Source organism: Scyliorhinus canicula, chromosome 13 (genome assembly GCF_902713615.1).
Source record: "Scyliorhinus canicula chromosome 13, sScyCan1.1, whole genome shotgun sequence".
In the NCBI taxonomy this organism is placed as follows: domain Eukaryota; kingdom Metazoa; phylum Chordata; class Chondrichthyes; order Carcharhiniformes; family Scyliorhinidae; genus Scyliorhinus; species Scyliorhinus canicula.
Window position 1 is genome coordinate 117721505 of NC_052158.1, and position 20205 is coordinate 117741709.

The following is a 20205-nucleotide window of genomic DNA, read 5'->3' on the forward strand; positions in this document are numbered from 1 at the left end:
GGTTCCTGGGGAGTCGCGGGGGGATCTGACCCCAGGAGGTGCTCCCATGTGGCCTTGCCCGTGTGGGGGCACTCTATTTCTCTGCATCAGCCGCTGTGGTCCTCCGCGATGGCCGATGCGGAGACGAACCCTCCTGCGAATGCGCGGGGATGACGCCAGCATGCCCTGGCGCTCCCGCACATGCGCCAACTCACACCTGCCGGCGGAGACCCTTCAGCGCCGGTTGGCGTTGCGCCAAGCCCCTATCCCGCCGGCCGGTGGAGCACCAACCACTCCGGGGCAGGCCTAGCCCCTGAAGGTGCGTAGGATTCTGCACCTTTGGGTTAGCCCGACGTCAGAGTGATTCACGCCACTCAGTCCCGCTGGGACCCCCCTGCCCCGCCGGGTACGGGAGAATCCTGCCCAAAATTTCCAGGTTTGCAGATGACACAAAATCAGGTGGAAGTGAGAGTTGTGAGGAGGATGGATTTGGATTAAGTGAGTTGCAAAAATAATTGGCAGATGGAATGAAATATGGAGAAACATGAGGTTATTCACTTTAATAGCAGAGACAGAAATACAGAGTATTTCAAAGCTTTGACAAAAAGTCATCGGACTTGAAACGTTAGCTCCTTTCTCTCCCTATATATGCTGCCAGACCTGCTGAGATTTTCCAGCATTTTCTCTTTTGTTTATTATAAGAGGGTTTGAGTATAGGGATAAAAACATCACACTGCAATTATATAGAGTCTTGGTGAGGTCGCATATGGAGTATTGTGTGCAGTTTTGGTCTTCTTACCTAAGGAAAGATACACTTGCCAGCGAGGGAGTGCAATGAAGGTTCACCAAGTTACGGTCTAGTTAAGTTAATGGACGTTAATAGGAGTGGTGGTAAGGGTACTGAAATTAACCGAAGTGCCTTTTGGTTAGGCGGAGCAATTTGGCTTGAAGTCGTTAATCCTATAGAATCAATCTGCCAATACGGGGTTATTCAGTTCTTCCCACTGGTGGGATTATCCAGTCCCGCGAAAGATGATCCCCCCACACGTGGCAGGATGGGCGAGCTATTCGAAACGCTGTGGGCATTGGTGAGATTTTGCTGCCGGCCAATGGTGAGCCTTTGCCACTGGAGAACATGCTGCAGGGAGGCTGAAAAACCCCACCCCAGTGTCAAGGTTCACCAACGACCTTTTGTTTAATGTGCGGGAGAATATTTGGCACCACAGGACTATCTCCAGATAAGAACATAAGAACATAAGAACTAGGAGCAGGAGTAGGCCATCTGGCCCCTCGAGCCTGCTCCGCCATTCAATTAGATCATGGCTGATCTTTTGTGGACTCAGCTCCACTTTCCGGCCCGAACACCATAATCCTTAATCCCTTTATTCTCCAAAAAACTATCTACCTTCACCTTAAAAACATGTAATGAAGGAGCCTCAACTGCTTCACTATAAGGTGTCCATGCCTCCAGTAGAGGAGATTCAGCGTAAAATAAATGGCAATACCCAGTATTTATGTTTACTGTCTCTTTCAATTGGAATTTTAAATTTGAAGCTTTCCTTTTTCAGTCACTCCCTGGGAGTAAGCATGTGGACTACATTTTTATGTTTAAATCATTTCATATTCATCTCTGAATTTGCTAATCGCTTTGCCTTTTTGCTCAAGTAACAGATTATGGGTGTGATTTAACCATTGCATTGCGTCCGGCGCGGAGCTGGATGCGCCGGTTAAATAACGGGAAAGGCCAATATTGAGATTTGCGCCATGCACAATTCAGTTTGCGATCTAACCGGCCCGCTCTCGATGGCGAGTTCCGGATCTCACCACAAATGGCGGGCGTATCATTAACCCTAATTTGCATTAATTTTCATTTCATTAGCAACATTGAAGTCGAATGTAACAAATGGCCACCTGGGAATTAACTGGCTCCCGAGGCAGAAATCACACGGGTGCCGTTTAGTGCTACATCTTAAAAATGTAAAGCTGGCGCAATGGCTGCTGAGGGAAACTGCGGAGGTGAGTAACCATTCCGTTTTCCACCATGCAGCTCAAAGTCACCAGAGCTGCTGCCCCAGTTCTCGGGGGGTACCCTTCAGAGGGGTTGGGCTTGGTCGGCGGGGGGGGCGGGGTGGGCTGAAGTGTTTAAGGTCAGGTATCGACCCTTCCTCACCCCCATTCACCGACCCTTCCACTCACCCCCAGCAGCCCCTCACCCCCCCACGTGCAATACCCTGTTTCACCCTCCCAGGGTCTGTGCAACATCACTCCATGGTGATGGCCTTGTTGGTACTGTCAGTGGGTCAATATACAAGACAGACATGTGATGATCACTCGCTGTGTGGCAAGCTCTAGTGCTCCTCGGTTTATGCCAAAGTCTGACTCCTGTCTTTCTGTTGACAGCGCAGTCACGCCCATCCTCTGCATCGGGGATTTGATCTTGGACCATTATGCCCAGGGCAGGGGAGCGGAGGGTAACAAGGTGAAGGCAGGCCCGCTGTGAAGATTAATGTGACAGAAGCATCACATGTATCAGGTGTAACATGTTTTAATAGTATTCATTGGACATTACCATTTCCCCTAACTACACATAGTGACCCTCATACACACCCCCCCCCCCCCCCCCCCCCCCCCCCCCCCCCGGGCCCAGTGCTCCACAATCTTCTTGAGCTCGCATCGTTTGGTGCTACGTCTAGCTGTGAACCCCGGGACGCACATCAGGGGTGGAGGCAGCCTGTTGCTTGTTGCGCCCTGTGGCTTTTCATGTCCTTGGTGAACATCCTCTGGAGGGCCTGGAGGGGGTGGGCCCAGGCTGACTTACCGGTGTCACTTGCTTCACCGTTCCACCCTGTTCTGCAGAGTGCCCTTGAGATGCACCGGTGTCAGAAAGTTGGGGGGGGGGGGATTCGGAAGAACTGGAGACCACCATTGTCTCCTTGGTGGCAGGTCCCAGGTAGGCCTCCAAGCTTCTTCCTCCCTGATGGTACCCGTAGGGCCCTGGAGGTCTCCATGCAACAGAGGGGCAGCTGGAATGAGCTCCAGAGACCTCTGTGTCATCTGACGCTGCCAGTCCTGGAGGTTCCCCAATGTCTGCACCATGATGTCAAAACCCTCAGCAATGCCCCTCAGTGACTGGGCCACGCTTTGCTGTGTCTCATCAATGTCCACCTGCTATTGGGGCATGTCCCTCAGTGACCGGGGCATGATGTTGAGGCCCTCAGCCATGGTCGTCAAAGACTCCACAGACAACCCCGCAATTTCCAAGGCCCGTTCCTCATAGGGAGTGAGGACTCGGATCTCTGGTACTCCACAACCCCCCTCCACCCCCCTGTCTTGGCCCTTTCCTGTTTATTATGGATTATCGTCTCCTGCGGGGACAAAGAGAGGGCATTCTGAACCGCACGTTTGATGGGTCAGGGGGTCTATAGCACATGGCATGTGTGGGTACCACAACTGGACATGAAGAGGTTGTGGTGGTGGGTGTCAGGGGCTATGCCTTGGACACCACCACTCAAGACACTACCTCGTGCTGAAGGCTTTCCACTGCAGTTGCAGTGTTGGCCTCAGTGCCACGCATTGTTGGGATCATCTCTTACGCCCATAGCCATTGGGACTCCTCCAAACGGCTATGCATTCACTGGAATGTTGCTGACATCCCCTCCTGAATCTCATGGCCATATTCTAGCATCTGCATCAGCTCTGGGATAGCCATGTCCAGAAGCTCGGATTCTGACTGGAATTCAGCAGAGTCCTGGGAGCCGGCAGACCTCTGACTGCTGATTCCCTTGGATGTTTCTGTCTCCACCTGATGTGCATCAGCAACTGTGTGGGGCTCATCACTTTGTGCCCCAGAAACCCGTTTACTAATGTCACCCACCGAAGTGTGTATCTCCACCATGGTGAAGATGAGGGTGATAGCTCTGATGCATCGATGGTGGTCTCCTTGGAGCTCTGCTCTGAGGTGGTCTCTTGGGTGGTGGGGGGCGGGGGGCTAACTCTGGATGGCCTGGTCCCATCTGATGGAGATCGTGTGAGTGAATGGACATGTGGTCAGTGAGAAGGAAGGATCATTTTGTCTGACATGAACAACTTACTTGGGACAGGTCATCTGGGTGAAGGGACAGTGGATTCTCACATCTGCGGCGCACGTTAACCTCGCTGTCGCTGACTGCTCTCTCCTCAGACAACCCTGCGATTTCCATTCCTCATAGAGGGCGAGGACTCAGATCTCTGGTAGTCTGCCCCAGTCTTGGTCCTTTCCCACTTATTAAGAATGTTCTTCTCTTGTGGGGACCAAGAGAGGGCGTTGTGAGCTGCACACTTGATGGATTGAGAGGAGTCTAATGCAGATGGCATGTGTGGGCACTGCAATGGATATGAAAGGGTTGTGCTGGTGAGTGTCAGGGGCTGCTAAGAAACAGGCACGAAGATCGAATGTGGGGAGGGTACGAGGTGTCAGCCATTGTTTTGTGGGGGGGGAGGGTGTTGTGTTGGAAACTTGAGAGTTGGCAGATAGAAGTGATGTCAGGAGAGAGGTGGTAACTTACTCTTGCAGCTCGATGCAGGTCATTAGCCTCCTTGTGACATTGAACGCGGGTCCTCCTGATCATGCTGCCGGCCCTGACAGCTACTGGCACTGCTTCCGAAGCAATATTGGTGACCCTGCTGCTGGTTCTTCGCCCCCCTCGGGGAAACAGGATGTCCAAAATAGACAGCGTCAAGAAGCCTGTGGCCTGGTCGGCATCCCCAAAGCGAGGAGCAAGTCCGTGTGCTGCCATGCTTGTGTTGACTGGGAGTGAGTGGTGAGGGAGCGTTTAAAAGCAGCTCCCACTTGTTAGTGGCGAGATGCTGAGGCACAAGCCTCACAAATCAGATGGCAAGACAACCAGTAATGGGAGAAGCTCATGGGGGCTCATTTTTGGCACTAAATGCTGTTAAATTCAGGCCACGATCGTGCCAATACGGCTGTCAAGAAACACGCCACTAATCGCGCCCAAAATGACACTTAGAAATTTTTCTGTTAAATCGCGCCTGAACAATTAGTCAATCACATTATTGAAAGTTGACCATAATTTTTAAAACAAACCATTTCCACCTTCCGAAGCAAATACTCTATTGGCAATAAAAGGGTTAAAATAGGTCAAAATATGAGTTAACGTCTGCATTAAGGGTGCAATGATAGAATCAATTCAGACTGAATTTGTAATAGCTTTAAAGCCACTTGAGTATTCAGAGGTTCTGTTAGAGTGTAAACACTTGAAATTATCATTGATGGCCTGTCATGGAGAGTGAAAAACAAATATAACGCTTCATTGTAGGTTTGCATAATCAACACGGCATGCCTGGCAAAATAACAGGCCTTTGTAAATAAATATTACCATTTTTATGAGTCATTTGTATTAAATTTATAACAGTGTCCAAGGCTTCCTCATGTTCATCACTTTTTAAATGTATTTTGTTTACTTATTTTCCCTCATCTTTGTCGCTTTTTACTTATGCCTCTGATTCTGAAAGCAGGTAAGTGCAGTCTTGAGCACTTTCGGTAATGGGCATCATACACATACGACTGACATAGGTCTTCATTGGTTTTCTGTAGACGAGGACACACTGAAATAGTGACCATATAAAGATTTGATTAAATTAATACAGGAATAAAAAGGTCCTCAGCAATATTCGGCTATACAAATTTACGCTGGAAATGCATGAGATGATTTGGAGGAGTCACAGGTTCATATTGTATTGAGTTATGAAAATCCATGTTCCCATTCCAACAACGGTGGAGCATAGGTTAAAATTTCAAATGCAAATGCTCCCACTTCCACTTTTAATAGAGACGGGTTAGAATGTGCAATTTACCTGCTCTCAAGAATTATTTTTAAATATGCTCCAAAGGCGACATGCCTCAGACTATAGCAGGCTTTTGGCCACACTTCCTATAGGAAAATCCAATAACTAAAGGGAAGCACGATTAGCGGGATTCAACAGGTGCTCAAACAATCTCGCTTCCATCACTGTGATTAGACTCCTACTCACAACCAGACGCTGCCATATAAATTTAACATCTCAGAATCACCCCACAGCCTGTGATCTACTCAAGCTCCGCCATGACCATATAACCCTCATGATCCCTTCAACCCTCCATAACCTCCCGCCTTGGCCATGGTCTAAACCTGACCCCCAAATTTCAACCCCAATGACACTCTCTTGACATACCTCTGCTCCACTCCCTGATGCCATATACTCCCTTCCTTCTTTCTGCTTCCAGTCTTAAGCCTTCTAGCATAGGCCCACTGAGAAGCACTTCCCTTGCTGTTGAACGTCCATCCCCATGATTCCCCGCAACCATTATCCTGCAATTACCACCATCCTGTCACCACTTAACTCTGGCCTGGGATCCAGTGATGATACTAGGCCTCAGTTAGATGTCGTACCTGCAGCAGTCACCGCCTCCCAGTGTGCCGCCACCATTCAATAGAATTACTAGTCCCTTGGCTGGCAGCTCTCAGCAGGCGGGACTTCAACCCCATGATACTTGTTCCAATGGAAGGCTCACAGCTGGTGTGTCAAATGCCTGAATGGAACAAGATGGTGCAGGTCTTCACTAAAAGAAGGAAGGCAGGCGTTAAGTATCAGAGAATACATCCCTGCTGGTGAAGTGTCACGTAATCTGTAGTAATGTCAGCAGTGAATGTTTGAGCGGGCTTCAAGTTCTCCATCTTCAATTATATGAGCAACATCCCTAAATAAAACGTCTACTTTTGTTTGTAAGAATCCAGACTGTGGGCACCTCCATAACTTTTCTCTTTGCAGCAAACTCAAAGATATAACAGCAGGGCTCTCATTGGCTCTGCAGCCATTGCTAAGACTCCCGCTGCTTCTGAAAGATTCTGTTCGATAGCTCTGCATTATTCTAGCCAGATCAATGCAGGAGCAGCATTTTATCCTTCTTCTGAGTCCACTGCAACTCTCTGATCTGAACATTGACTTTAATAGTTTTGGTCAGTAGCTGTCATCATCCATCTTGATAGGACACACTTGGGCGATTTTGAGCCTGTGTTAGCTGTCAGTGAGAACAATGATGCGGGTAGAAATTACAGTGAGAATCAGAAAATGTGATTCTCTCCGGTGAGATTGCAATTTCTGATTTTCCAGGTCCCTTACCAGCGGTGTGATGAGAAATCTGCTGTGGATGGCTGGGAACCACATTTTAATACATTATAATATGAGCGAACCCTCCCTCCGGGACTTCCCCACTCACTCAATATTCATCAGTCGCCGGCGTGATGTCACGCTGACGCGATTTACAACGCTATATAAAAACTAGAACCTGATGACCTCACCTCTTGGTTGCTATTAGCACCCAGGGTATGAGTCACAGAGGAGGCAGCGAAGGGGATGTGGGGACCCAGCTGGGCTCAACTCGGGGCTGGGGGTTGGGGGGGGGGGGCCTTCAGTGCGAATGAACCCACACACTCTGGCAGCACTGTGAAGCCAGAGGGCATGAGCTGCATGGAAGTTACTGTTGCTCTGAACTTCTATGCCAGCGGCTCATTTCAGGACAACAGAGATGCCCTGTGTGGTAAATTCCAGTCACCAGTGCACAACTGCATAAGGGATATCACAGGTGTGGTCTTCGTGAGGACTCCCATGTACATCAACTTGCACAGGGACCAGGCAAGCCAGGGTGCCAGGGCCATGGGCTTCTCCCGCTTAGCAGGCATGTCCCAGATGTTGGGTGCCGACAACTGCACGCAAGTGGCTCTGTGGTCTCCATGGTGGCATGGGACGCCATTTATGACCCACAAGGGAAACCACTGTCTCAATGTCCAACTTGTCTGTGACCACGCAATATACATCATTCAGAGGTGTGCCCGTTTCCCAGGGAGCATCCATGATAGTTACATCTTGCAGCTCTCAAAGATCCCAGCCATCCTCGAGGGAGAGCAGCGGCTGGCGAGATGGCTCCTCATGTACCCCTTCAGGATGTGGCTGACGATGCCAGTGCAGAGGCCACAAACACCCGCTGAGGCTCACTACAACAAAGCTGATATGTCTAAGCATGCGCTGGTCAAACAGGCAATTGGATGGCTCAAGATGCAGTTCCGGTGTCAGGATGGGTCGGGAGAGCCCTCCAAGTCAGCCTCCAGGAGGTGTCACACATCATTGTGGTCTGCTGCACTATTCACACCTGGGACTGCAGCGGAGAGAACAGCTGGACCAGGAGGAGTGCCTTATCTCCTCGAATGAAGGAGGTCACGGAGGGCGGCAAGGGTCAACACATGGAGAAGGAGAAGGAAGGACCTCTAGTGATGACCAGGCCCGCAATGGGCCACGGGCTAGAGGCGTCCTCGTTGCCTCTTGATTTAGGGACAACCAGGACTATTGAGTGAAGAGCTCTCCACCATGGAGTCTGACATCAATTAACTAATGTGATGCCTGCTGGAGGTTCACGTGATAGTTCCCACATTCATGGGCAGTGCGCTAAAGCCATTGGCCCATACTACAGGAGAATGACGATATCTTGCATTGAGGACAGAGCGAATCTTCTCTCATCCTCAGTGATATTTCTGACTCCTGCTTGACAGAGGGCTGAGCGCATCCTGCCCATGAATAGGCTTATCGTGGGGTTCAGAGTCGCTGGCCAACAAACGCAACTGCGACTGCCCATCAAAAGTCAGGGGTCTTGATATTTTTCTCCACCTTACGTACGAGATGGACAGGATCTCCACATTTTGTCATGCCTTGGAATCCTTATCCCTAAAAAGTGGCTAAGAGGCCTGAGCGTGGATTTTGTGGGGGTGGCCTGTGTCAGCAGTGGCACGTCTTTACTGCGTTGTCGGTGTGGGAGGTGGAAGTCTCAGCACTGCACTTCTCACACTCCACAGGCTGAAGCCCTGAGTGTGCGTGGGAGGTTGCAGAGTATGGTGCCATGAAATTACAGCATGGAGGATCTGTATGGGTGAACAAAGTGAAGTTTAATACTCCAGCGATATTACAATGGTGATTTATCTCTACAAGTGTCGATGTTCACCCATGCCCACTAGGTGCCTATAGTTTCTTACTCTTCCTCACCCTCCCGCTACATCTAGGTTTATCCCCTGGATCCACAGCAGAGGTTTAGGTGACATGGTACCTTCCACACCTTGTTGCTCGAGATGGCCTTGGCGGGCGTCCCCTGGCAAGTTTGGACCTGGAGGGTCTGGGCTGCACAGGTTGTTGCAGTGCTGATCTCCTTGGTGTGCGGCCTGGCGGGGGTGTCAGGTGGCTGGACACCCCCAGAGCCTGCTGGGTGGAATGCCTCTGGCTGCGCTCCTGCCAGTCTTCGTCCCTTCAGATTCCCGGGAGCTGGGGCTCCTCCATGGGCTGGAGTGAGATCCAGAAGCCCTGCCATCTTCTGGAGCTGACACTCATGGATTTTCATTAGTGCCTGCACATGCAGTTGAAGCCCTGCACCATGGAGCTCGTGCCCTCAGCCATGGAGGTCATCAGCTGAACCATGGTGTGCATGTCCTGTGCCAAGGATTCAATTGCGACCTCCACCTTCACAGTGTTGTCTTCATTGCACTTGAGTGACACATCATCTCCTTGTGCAGTAGGCAATGGGACTTGTAGTGATCCACGGGAGGCAGGAGTTCCGTCACCACACCAATATTTATTTACAATAACGATATTACAGGAGCAGCTACAAACAGTGCTGCTAGCAGTCCAGTCAACTTAAGACGGGTCGGGTACGTTTTGGCGCCGCCCTTTTGGCACCGATCATTTGGCGCCGACCTTTTGGCGCTCATCTGTTTTGGCGCTGGCCTTTTGGGCGCTCATCTGCTTGGCGCCAATTCAGTCCAACAGGAATCCAACAGTCCGGGAGCTGGTTTGTTTACTGAGTTCCTGACACAACCATTTCTCCCATTTGACTCAGCCAGAGGCAGAGACCGGGCGTCCCGGAGGCTCCCTGACACTGACCTGTAAATCCAGCGGCTTTGATCTCGGCAGCTACAACATGTTCTGGATCCGGCAAGTTCCCGGACAGGGGCTGCAGTGGCTGAAGGAGTCTGAGGAGTCTAAAGACCGAAGACACCGCCATCTATTACTGCACAGTAGACCCACAGCGAGAGGAACCAGGGCTGGACCCGCACAAGAATAGCTCGAGAGGGAATTCAGCAACTTGCATCTTAACCTCAAAAATGGCAACGAGCTTTAGCTTTCGTGGATCATAGCCCCTTTCTTTGACTGCAGAAAATTCACTCCTTCCTCAAGTTCTACATTTAAGCACCCGGTCACACTGCACTGGCTCCCCGCATCCGTCATCATGCGATTGATGTCATGTCTGTGCATTTATACCAAAGTATATTCCATGGAAAGCTTGTTTATTTGTGCCTTACGCTGAAATAAACAAAAATTGCTGTTAGGTTAAATGCTAAACTCAAACCTGACTAGATTTTAAAAAGTTAAAAAGGGCGGCGCCAAATAGTCCCATTCCCGTGACAGACACCCGCACAAAAACTGCACTCATTCTCTGTTCAGTCCTGCCGCTCAATATTCCAGGGAGATTCAATTCCGAGAATTTGTTAAATGAGTGTGAATTAAGACTTGATAACTTTTTAAAATCTAGTCAGGTTTGAGTTTAGCTAACTTTTAAAAATCTAGTCAGGTTTGAGTTTAGCATTTAACCTAACAGCAATTTTATTTTATTTCAGCTCCCGGACTGTTGGATTCCTGTTGGACTGAATTGGCGCCAAACAGATGTGCGCCCAAAAGGCCAGCGCCAAAACAGATGAGCGCCAAAAGGTCGGCGCCAATTGATTGGCGCCAAAAGGGCGGTGCCAAATAGTCCCATTCCCCTTAAGACTGGCTCACAAAGCCTACACAGGTGATTATATGGGCCCCCTCAATGAGCTATCATTGAGGGAGCTCATACTCCAATTGGCCAACCAATAAAGCCAATTGGAGTTCATTACACCCCTCCCCCCAAGGTCCGAGGAATTCCTGCCAGCTGGCATTCCTCTGAGCTTCTTCCTGCTCCTCATGTCTGGGTCTGTCATCTCTGTGTCGTCCGCCGGGTCGTTCTCTGAAATGGGCGGGGTGTACCTTAAGTGTTCCCTGTTTGTCCTACCCGTGATTAAGACATCGTCCAAATAAATCGCCACCTGCGGTAGTCACTGCAGAATATTTTCCATCGTACGCTGGAATATAGCGCAGGCTGATGACACTCCAAAAGGTAGCCTAGTATAACGAAAAAGGCCCTTCAGGGTGTTGATCGTAGCGAACTTCTGGGAGCCCTTGTCCAGTTTTAACTGCAGGGAGGCGTGGCTCATGTCTAGTTTCGTGAACAAAAGCCCACCTGCCAATTTGGCATATAGGTCGTCTATTTTCGGGATTGGGTATTTGTCCAGCAATGCGTATTTGTTTACTGTCTGTTTGAAATCTCCACAGAGACGTATCGAGCCGTCTGGCTTCAAAACTGGTACCACCGGCGCTGCTCATTCCGAGAATTGTACTGGTCTGATAATGCCGTTGCGCCGTAACCTTTCTATTTCGTCATCTACTTTCTTCCTTAATGCAAAAGGTACCGGCCTGGCCTTACACAATTTCGGAAGGGCTTCTGGGTCCACGTGCAAAGTTGCGTTGGCGCCTATGATTTCCCCCAAACCTTCCTGAAAGACCTCCGGGTATTTTTGGAGTACTCCACTCAACTGCCCGCTTCCACTCTGGAAAATTTTCATCCAATCTAATTTTAGGTCTTTCAGCCAGTTCCGTCCAATTAAGCTCGGTCCGGAGCCCTCTACTATCGTCAACGGTAATCCCGAGCAATTTCTCCAGACCCCTTCATCCAGTCAACTTAAGACTGGCTCACAAAGCCTACACAGGTGATTATATGGGCCCCCTCAATGAGCTATCATTGAGGGAGCTCATACTCCAATTGGCCAACCAATAAAGCCAATTGGAGTTCATTACAGGACTCCTCCAGTTGGCCTTGCAGTCCCAGGAGGGACGCTGTCATCCTTTCTTGATGCTCACAACTTTGCCTTTGTATCTCCAGTTGCTCTGGGATGACTGGATCCAGGGGTGCATCACCGGCCAGGGGCCCAGATGAATCCTGGGCTCTGGCATCCCTCTGAATGCCAGTACCTTGAAATGTTCCTTCCTCTGCTTGCTGTGGATCTTCAGCTGTGAGGTGCTCACCAGTAAGTGGCCCAGAAGCCTGCCTACTAGTTAATCCCACAGGGGTGGGAGTAGCTGCGCTGGTGGAGGGTGCAGGTGACAGCTGTGACACCTCCTCGATGCTCGTCTCCGAGATGTCTCCCTCAGAGCTACTCGGGTTTCTGTTACCCAGAGGGCACATGGATGATCTCACTTGGTTGACTGATTGACCTGCACGGGAAGTGAGATGGCATTAGTGCATCACGGAGGATAAATGATGAGAGAAAGTTAACTTACATGTGGCTTGCACATGGCTGCCTGTCTTGACGGTTCTCACTTTTGTCTTCTGTCCCCACTTGGCCCCCTGAACAGGTGCAGTCCTGCTCCTCCCCAGCAGCTCAAGGGCTCTCTTCTCACAGGGCATTAGAGTTCTCAGCGCGGGCTCGACTCTGGCAGGCTGTTCCCGCTCACGCCGGTTTTGCCTGCAATGAGAGGGATGGGGAGAGTGGAGATGGGAGTCATGCTGGTTTAGATGGTGATGAAGTCTGGCATGGGTGGGAGGTGGCAGAGAGCAGAGGCATGAGGAGTAGATTATCCACTCTTACAAAGAAGGTAATTCATCTTCTTTCCAGCAATGTTGACCTGTCGTCTTGTGGAGCGAGCTGGCACTCACTATTGCACCCACTGCCCACTGACCTTGATTGATGGCCAACTGCAGGAACGTGAATAGAGGATGTCACATGGCTGTTCCACATCATCCAGGGCTTTGGTGAGGGCTTCCACCGAAAATGTTGGTGCTGTCTTCGTGGCAGCCATCCCCCAACTGGACTTGGAAGAAGTGCTGTGGAGACGTTTAAAAGGAGCGCCCCACTGATTGCAGCAATATGCTTTCCCGGGGCGAGTGTATCAGAGGTAAGCCGCCACAACACGGTGTTAATCACATGGGAACAAAACATTGTTAAAGAGGCTCAGTACTTGGTGAGTTTTCCTGCGGTTGGCATCAGCGGGATTCTCACTGGTTTTCTCGTCAGAACCAATACTTTGAAAAATAATTCTGACCACTGTGTGTGTTTGATTGAGTCAACAGATTTCCAGCTGGAGGGAAATAGGAAAAAGTATTTATGATGGAGACTGTCAGAATTCAGTATGTGTGAAAGATCTGCCCCGATTGTGATTAATTATGTTCTTGGACTGGCACATTATTGATTATAATTTTTATCATCCAACAGTCTCTATTATGCAATTTGTAAGTCGCTCAATTCACCTCCATGATTGGCATACTTGTTAATTGCAACGCCCTCACCTCTCTCTTTGCTCTCTGTTTTTCTAACCTTTTACTCTTTGGTAGTGATGAAATGGAGTGTGTTCCGACTTGCTCATTGTTCCAATATTTTCGATACTCAGCACATACTGTTTCACCACCCTGGGTTAGTGCGCGGTCAATTCCAGCCCCACTTAACCTGGAGTCACAACACAAGTGAATTAACCAATAATTCTTGGAAAAATACCCTAAGTCTTTGGCCCTTGGCTGCCCAATAATTACAGCCACCAGATTTGTAAATGGAAACACAATTACTTTTTATTCATAACAAGAACTATGATGAAATATTCAGCAAATACAACTGGTTAACTATTATCTCATTCCTAAACCCTACTTTCACTTGCCCCCTCACACTCTATACACACACGAAGGGCAGACAAACACAGAAAGGAATAAAGGGATAAAAAATCATAAGTAAAAAGGAAAAAAGAGTCTTTGTTTCAGATGATTATCTTTACTGTAGATTTGTTCATACCTCTGTAGCTTCAGAAGAAGCACTCACAGTCTTTCGGGAGAGAGATAGCAGGTTGTGGTCTTTGTTTGCAGCCTGTAATGGTTTTCCTGTAGATGGATTCATTCAGGTTCTTTGCAAGTTCAGAAATACAGCACTCACAGATTTTCTGGAGAGAACACAGAGGAGGTTCCAAACTGAAATTCCTTGGGGCTGTAACAGGCATTCCACTGGGATAGGGTCCAATCACCACCCGTTACTGGGCAGAGTATGGTCTTTTGGACCAATTCATTGCCCGCCAGCCAATCAATTAAACCGAGTCCCACCCTACCTCTCACTCTCTGGTGCTGACAAGTCTGCAGTTCCTGTTCAAACATGCAGAGATTAGGGGCGCAATTCAACTAATTGGAAACAAAGTCCCATGGAGAGCTTGTTTAGCCATGTCTTCCCCGGCCCTTGCAGTGCTGACAACGCGACTCGCATTGTATAAGTGGCCTCAGCAGGGAACAAGCAGTCGAGACTGAACGTAGCCCTGTTTTGTACACTGGGGTGCTCAACACGCTGGAACACCCAAGCGTAGCCATTAAAAATGGCGTCCCGATCTCCGAGGCCCCCAAAGCAACCCCCGACATTTCCGCAGCCCGTGGCTCTATGGGAAGGTCCCTGGCACCCACCCGGACACCCACGCAGGGCACCCCTGGCCTGATTGCTTGTGTGCAAAAATTGTCAGCTTGGCACCTTGGCAGTGCCCATGCCAGCTTGCACTGCCATCTGTGCACCTTGGCACCAACCTTCCAAAAGGGCATGATTCTGGGGCCCCCGAACACCTGGGAGACCCCACAAGTGCCGTTCCATCTGGTCCCCGTTTGTGGAGACCAGTACCAAACAGCGGTCACCCGAGGTCTCCAAGACGAAGGGGATAAATCCCAAAGCCTCAGGAACCTTGGGAATCTGCAAGAATGACTAGTTGTCTCACTCTAATATGCAGATTTGCCAAAAAGAGATCCCACCCACAATGGGTGGGATTTACATTGCAACGTCTCGCGAGATTGCGTTGGATCTCGGGAGCTGTTGCAAGTCGGGTAGAGCCTGGGAGCAGGGTCTCCCAGCTTTTATCGGCCACGTTACGGCGTGTTGCTTTTCGGGCACAGCATCGGGCACAGATCGCGCCCTAGAAGATTGATCTCTCCTGTAACTTCTGAAGTCTGCTGTGTGACTTAAAGATACAGGTCCATTAATCATCCTTCGGTCAAAAATAATAACGGAAAAATAAAAGGAAGGGGAAATAAGGGAATAAACTGGAAGAACTTGTACAATACCCATGAGAACAACAAGGAAAATCCTCCCTCTGATCTTCAAATCAGGAATCCTTGCATTAACCATTGAAGGAGATTGGCTTTCCGGCTCAGCAGGTTGACTCTTTGCACAAATTTGCTCTGTTTACTGCCTCGATTGTGTGGGAAGTCAGCAGGTGGTATTTACATAAGGGGCGTGATGCACTATCAATTACGACGAGACAAGAGTAGAAGGTAATCGAGACTTTATTACGCAGAGATAGAACATAGAACATAGAGCATAGAACGATACAGCGCAGTACAGGCCCTTCGGCCCTCGATGTTGCACCGACATGGGAAGTCAAAAACTAAAGGCCATCTAACCTACACTATGCCCTTATCATCCATATGCTTATCCAATAAACTTTTAAATGCCCTCAATGTTGGCGAGTTCACTACTGTTGCAGGTAGGGCATTCCACGGCCTCACCACTCTTTGCGTAAAAAACCTACCTCTGACGTCTGTCCTATATCTATTACCCCTCAATTTAAGGCTATGTCCCCTCGTGCTAGCCACCTCCATCCGCGGGAGAAGGCTCTCACTGTCCACCCTATCTAACCCTCTGATCATTTTGTATGCCTCTATTAAGTCACCTCTTAACCTTCTTCTCTCTAACGAGAACAACCTCAAGTCCATCAGCCTTTCCTCATAAGATTTTCCCTCCATACCAGACAACATCCTGGTAAATCTCCTCTGCACCCGTTCCAAAGCTTCCACGTCCTTCCTATAATAAGGCAAACAGAACTGTACGCAATACTCCAAATGCGGCCGTACCAGAGTTTTGTACAACTGCAACATGACCTCATGGCTTCGGAACTCAATCCCTCTACCAATAAAGGCCAACACACCATAGGTCTTCTTCACAAACCTATCAACCTGGGTGGCAACTTTCAGGGATCTATGTACATGGACACCGAGATCCCTCTGCTCATCCACACTGCCAAGAATTTTACCATTAGCCAAATATTCCGCATTCCTGTTTTTCTTTCCAAAGTGAATCACCTCACACTTCTCTACATTAAACTCCTTTTGCCACCTCTCAGCCCAGCTCTGCAGCTTACCTATGTCCCTCTGTAACCTGCAACATCCTTCCACACAGTCTACAACTCCACCGACTTTAGTGTCGTCTGCAAATTTACTCACCCAACCTTTTGTGCCCTCCTCTAGGTCATTTATAAAAATGACAAACAGCAACGGCCCCAGAACAGATCCTGTGGTACGCCACTCGTAACTGAACTCCATTCTGAACATTTGCCATCAACCACCACCCTCTGTCTTCTTTCAACTAGCCAATTTCTGATCCACATCTCTAAATCACCCTCGATCCCCAGCCTCCGTATTTTCTGCAATAGCCGACCGTGGGGAACCTTATCAAACGCTTTACTGAAATCCATATACACCACATCAACTGCTCTACCCTCGTCTACCTGTTCAGTCACCTTCTCAAAGAACTCGATACGGTTTGTGAGGCATGACCTACCCTTCACAAAACCATGCTGACTATCCCTAATCATATTATTCCTATCTAGATGATTATAAATCGTGGGCGCAATTCTCCCAGACAGGGAGAAATCGTAAGGCTGGCGTCAAATCCGGGCGGGTTTGACGCCAGCCTCCCCCTCCCCGACCGGGAACCGATTCTGGTCCCCGGTCGGGGCTAGTATGCCGTGGCCGTGAACTCCGGCATCGCGGGCTTAACAAATTTCGTTAAGCCCGCTTGCCAGAGTTTGCGCCGGCTGACGCGTCATATGACGTCAGCCGCGCATGCGCGGATTGGAAGACTCCAACCCGCGCATGCGTGGATGACGTCATCGCGCATTTGCGCGAAACCCGAAGTGATACAGCAGGGCGGCGGAAGGACAAAGAGTGCGCGGGAATCGGACCCGCTGCCCGCGATCGGTGCCCACCGATCGCGGGCCCATGGCACCCTTGGCACGGCCGTGGTACTGCCGTGCCAATCGGTGCCATGGTTTTCAAAATCGGAACTTTACGGCCGTTTTTACGAACGGCCAGACCAGGTGTGTTTGCCGTTCGTAAAAACAGCCGTAAAGGGCTTGGACTTCGGCCCATCGGCCAGCTGAGAATTGGTGCTGGCCGTAAAAAAACGGCGGCAGCGATTCGTGTCGGGAGTCGGGCGTGGGGGGGGGGAGAATAGCGGGAAGGCGTCAGACTAGCGTGGCCGTAAAAATTTACGAACCCCGCTATTCTCCGCACCGTCGTGAGTGCGGAGAATTGCGCCCCGTATCTTTTATAATCCTCTCCAAGACTTTACCCACAACAGACGTGAGGCTCACCGGCCTATAGTTACCGGGGTTATCTCTACTCCCCTTCTTGAACAAAGGGACCACATTTGCTACCCTCCAATCCTCTGGCACTATTCCTGTAGCCAATGATGACATAAAAATCAAAGCCAAAGGCTCAGCAATCTCTTCCCTGGCTTCCCAGAGAATCCTAGGATAAATCCCATCAGGCCCCGGGGACTTATCTATTTTCACCTTGTCCAGAATTGCCAACACTTCTTCCCTACGCACCCCCGCACAGATGTGTGGCCTCCTACAGCAGCTGGCAAAATGGCTGCTGCACGGGAAGCACACATATTTATACTCCGCCTACTGGGTGGAGCCAGCAGGCAGGGATCTACCCCCGTACCTGTAGTACAGGGGCCTTACCGTAATACCAATATATACAATATAATACAACAGTGGTGACTATCACTTTCACCCCCTGTTTAAAATGAGTCCAGTGGTGGTGGTGGAAAACTATTTACGTACAGATTGGTTTTTAAATTACAGAGAAGGTTACAAATTTAGACGATCGGGCGCCTTGATCTGTCGTTGAGAGCGCCGCAGTGCTGGTGGCGACTCAGGCGTCGGCTTGGTCTTCGGTGATTCCGGGAGCGTGTTGAAATCCTCTTCATCCCCGGGTGGGAGCAAGGGGAGGACGGATTGTCCTGGAGCGGGGGCTGCGATGGGGTGCGCTGGGGGGAGGGAGACTGGCGCCGGGGCAGAGGGGGGGGGGGGGGTGTTGGGACCCAGCTGGTGCCAATCCCTGAGGGAGATTATGTCTTGGAGGCCGTCGGGATATGCTACGTAGGCGTACTGCGGGTTTGCGTGGAGTAGCTCTCAACCAACGGGTACGCCTTGTGGAGCCGCACGTGCTTGCAGAGGAGAACAGGTCCTGAAACTGCCAGCCACGTTGGGAGCGAAACCCCAGAGGTGGACTTCCTGGGGAAGGCAAGTAGACGTTCATGGGGGGTTTCGCTCGTCGCGGTGCACAGGAGCGACCAAATGGAGTGAAGTGCGTCGGGGAAGATCTCCTGCCAGCGCGAGGCCGGGAGATTTCTGGACCATAGGGCCAGCTGGACGGCCCTCCAGACAGTCCCATTCTCCCGCTCCACCTGCCCGTTTCCCCGGGATTGTAGCTGGTCGTCCTGCTCGAGGCAATGCCCCTGTTGAGCAGGTACTGGTGCAGCTCATCGCTCATAAATGAGGATCCCCGGTTGCTGTGGACGTAGGCGGGGAAACCGAACAGAGGGAGATGGTGTTGAGGGCTTTGATGACGGTGGCAGACGTCATGGGATGGCGAACGGGAATCAGGAATACTCGTTGACCACATTAGAAAGTACGTGTTGTGGTCGGTGGAGGGGCGGGGCCCTTTGAAGTCCACACTGAGGCGTTCAAACGGGCAGGAGGCCTTCACCAGGCGCGCACGGTCTGGCCGGTAGAAGTGCGGTTTACACTCCGCGCAGACCTGGCAGTCTCTGGTGACAGCCCTGACTTCCTCGATGGATTAGGGCAGATTGTGGGCCTTAATGAAGTGGTAAAAGCGGGTGACTCCTGGGTGACAGAGATCGTCGTTCAGGGTCCGGAGTCGGCCCACTTGTGCGCTGGCGCATGTACCTCGGGACAGGGCATTGGGGGGCTCATTGAGCTTACTGGGCCGATACAAAATCTCGTAATTGTAGGTGGAAAGTTCGATCCTCCACCTCAAGATTTTATCATTTTTGATCTTACCCCGCTGTGTGTTGTTAAATATGAAGGCAACCGACCATTGGTCAGTGAGGAGAGTGAATCTCCTGCCGGCCAGGTAATGCCTCCAATGTCGCACAGCTTCAATGATGGCTTGGGCCTCCTTTTCCGACGGAGGAGTGTGGAATTTCGGAGGCATGGAGGGTGCAGGAAAAGAATGCCACGGGCCTGCCTGCCTGGTTGAGGGTGACGGCCAGAGCAACGTCTGATACATCGCTCTCGACTTGGAAGGGGAGCGTCTCGCCGACCGCATGCATTATGGCCTTGGCGATGTCGGCCTTGATACGGTTGAAGGCCTGGTGAGCCTCGGCCGTCAGTGCGAAAGCGGTGGATTGAATGAGTGGGCGGGCCTTGTCCGCATAGTTTGGGACCCACTGGGCGTAATACGAAAAGAACCCCAGGCATCGTTTGAGGGCCATGGGGCAGTGGGGGAGGGGGAGTTCCATGAGGGGCCGCAAGTGATCGGGGTCAGGCCCTAGAACTCTGTTCTGAACCATATAGCCGAGGATGGCTAATTGGTTCGTGCTGAACACGCACTTCTCCTTGTAATTTAGGTTGAGGAGTGTGGCGGTGTGGAGAAATTTGGAAAGGTTAGCGTCGTGATCCTGCTGGTCGTGGCCGCAGATGGTGACGTTGTCCAGGTATGGGAAAGTGGTCAACTATTTGGTCCATCTCCCATTGGAAGACCAATATCCCGTTGGTGACGCCGAAGGGAACCGTAAGGAAATGGTAAAGGCGGCCGTCTGCTTCAAACGCAGTGTATGGGCGGTCCGCCTTACGGATGGGGAGCTGGTGGTAGGCAGATTTCAGGTCCACTGTCGAGAAGACCCAATACTGTGCAATCTGATTGACCATATCAGATATGCATGGGAGGGGGTACGCATCGAGCTTCGTGTACCGATTGATGGTCTGACTGTAGTCAACGACCATCCTGTTTTTCTCCCCGGTTTTCACCAC

General features: G+C 50.5%; 1 protein-coding gene across 2 annotated transcripts in view; it reads right to left on the reverse strand.

Moving 5' to 3' along the window:
- The window catches only part of LOC119976317 (endothelin-converting enzyme-like 1), a 159603-nt gene that overhangs the window by 61851 nt on the left and 77547 nt on the right, over nt 1-20205 (reverse strand). The window lies entirely within an intron of this gene.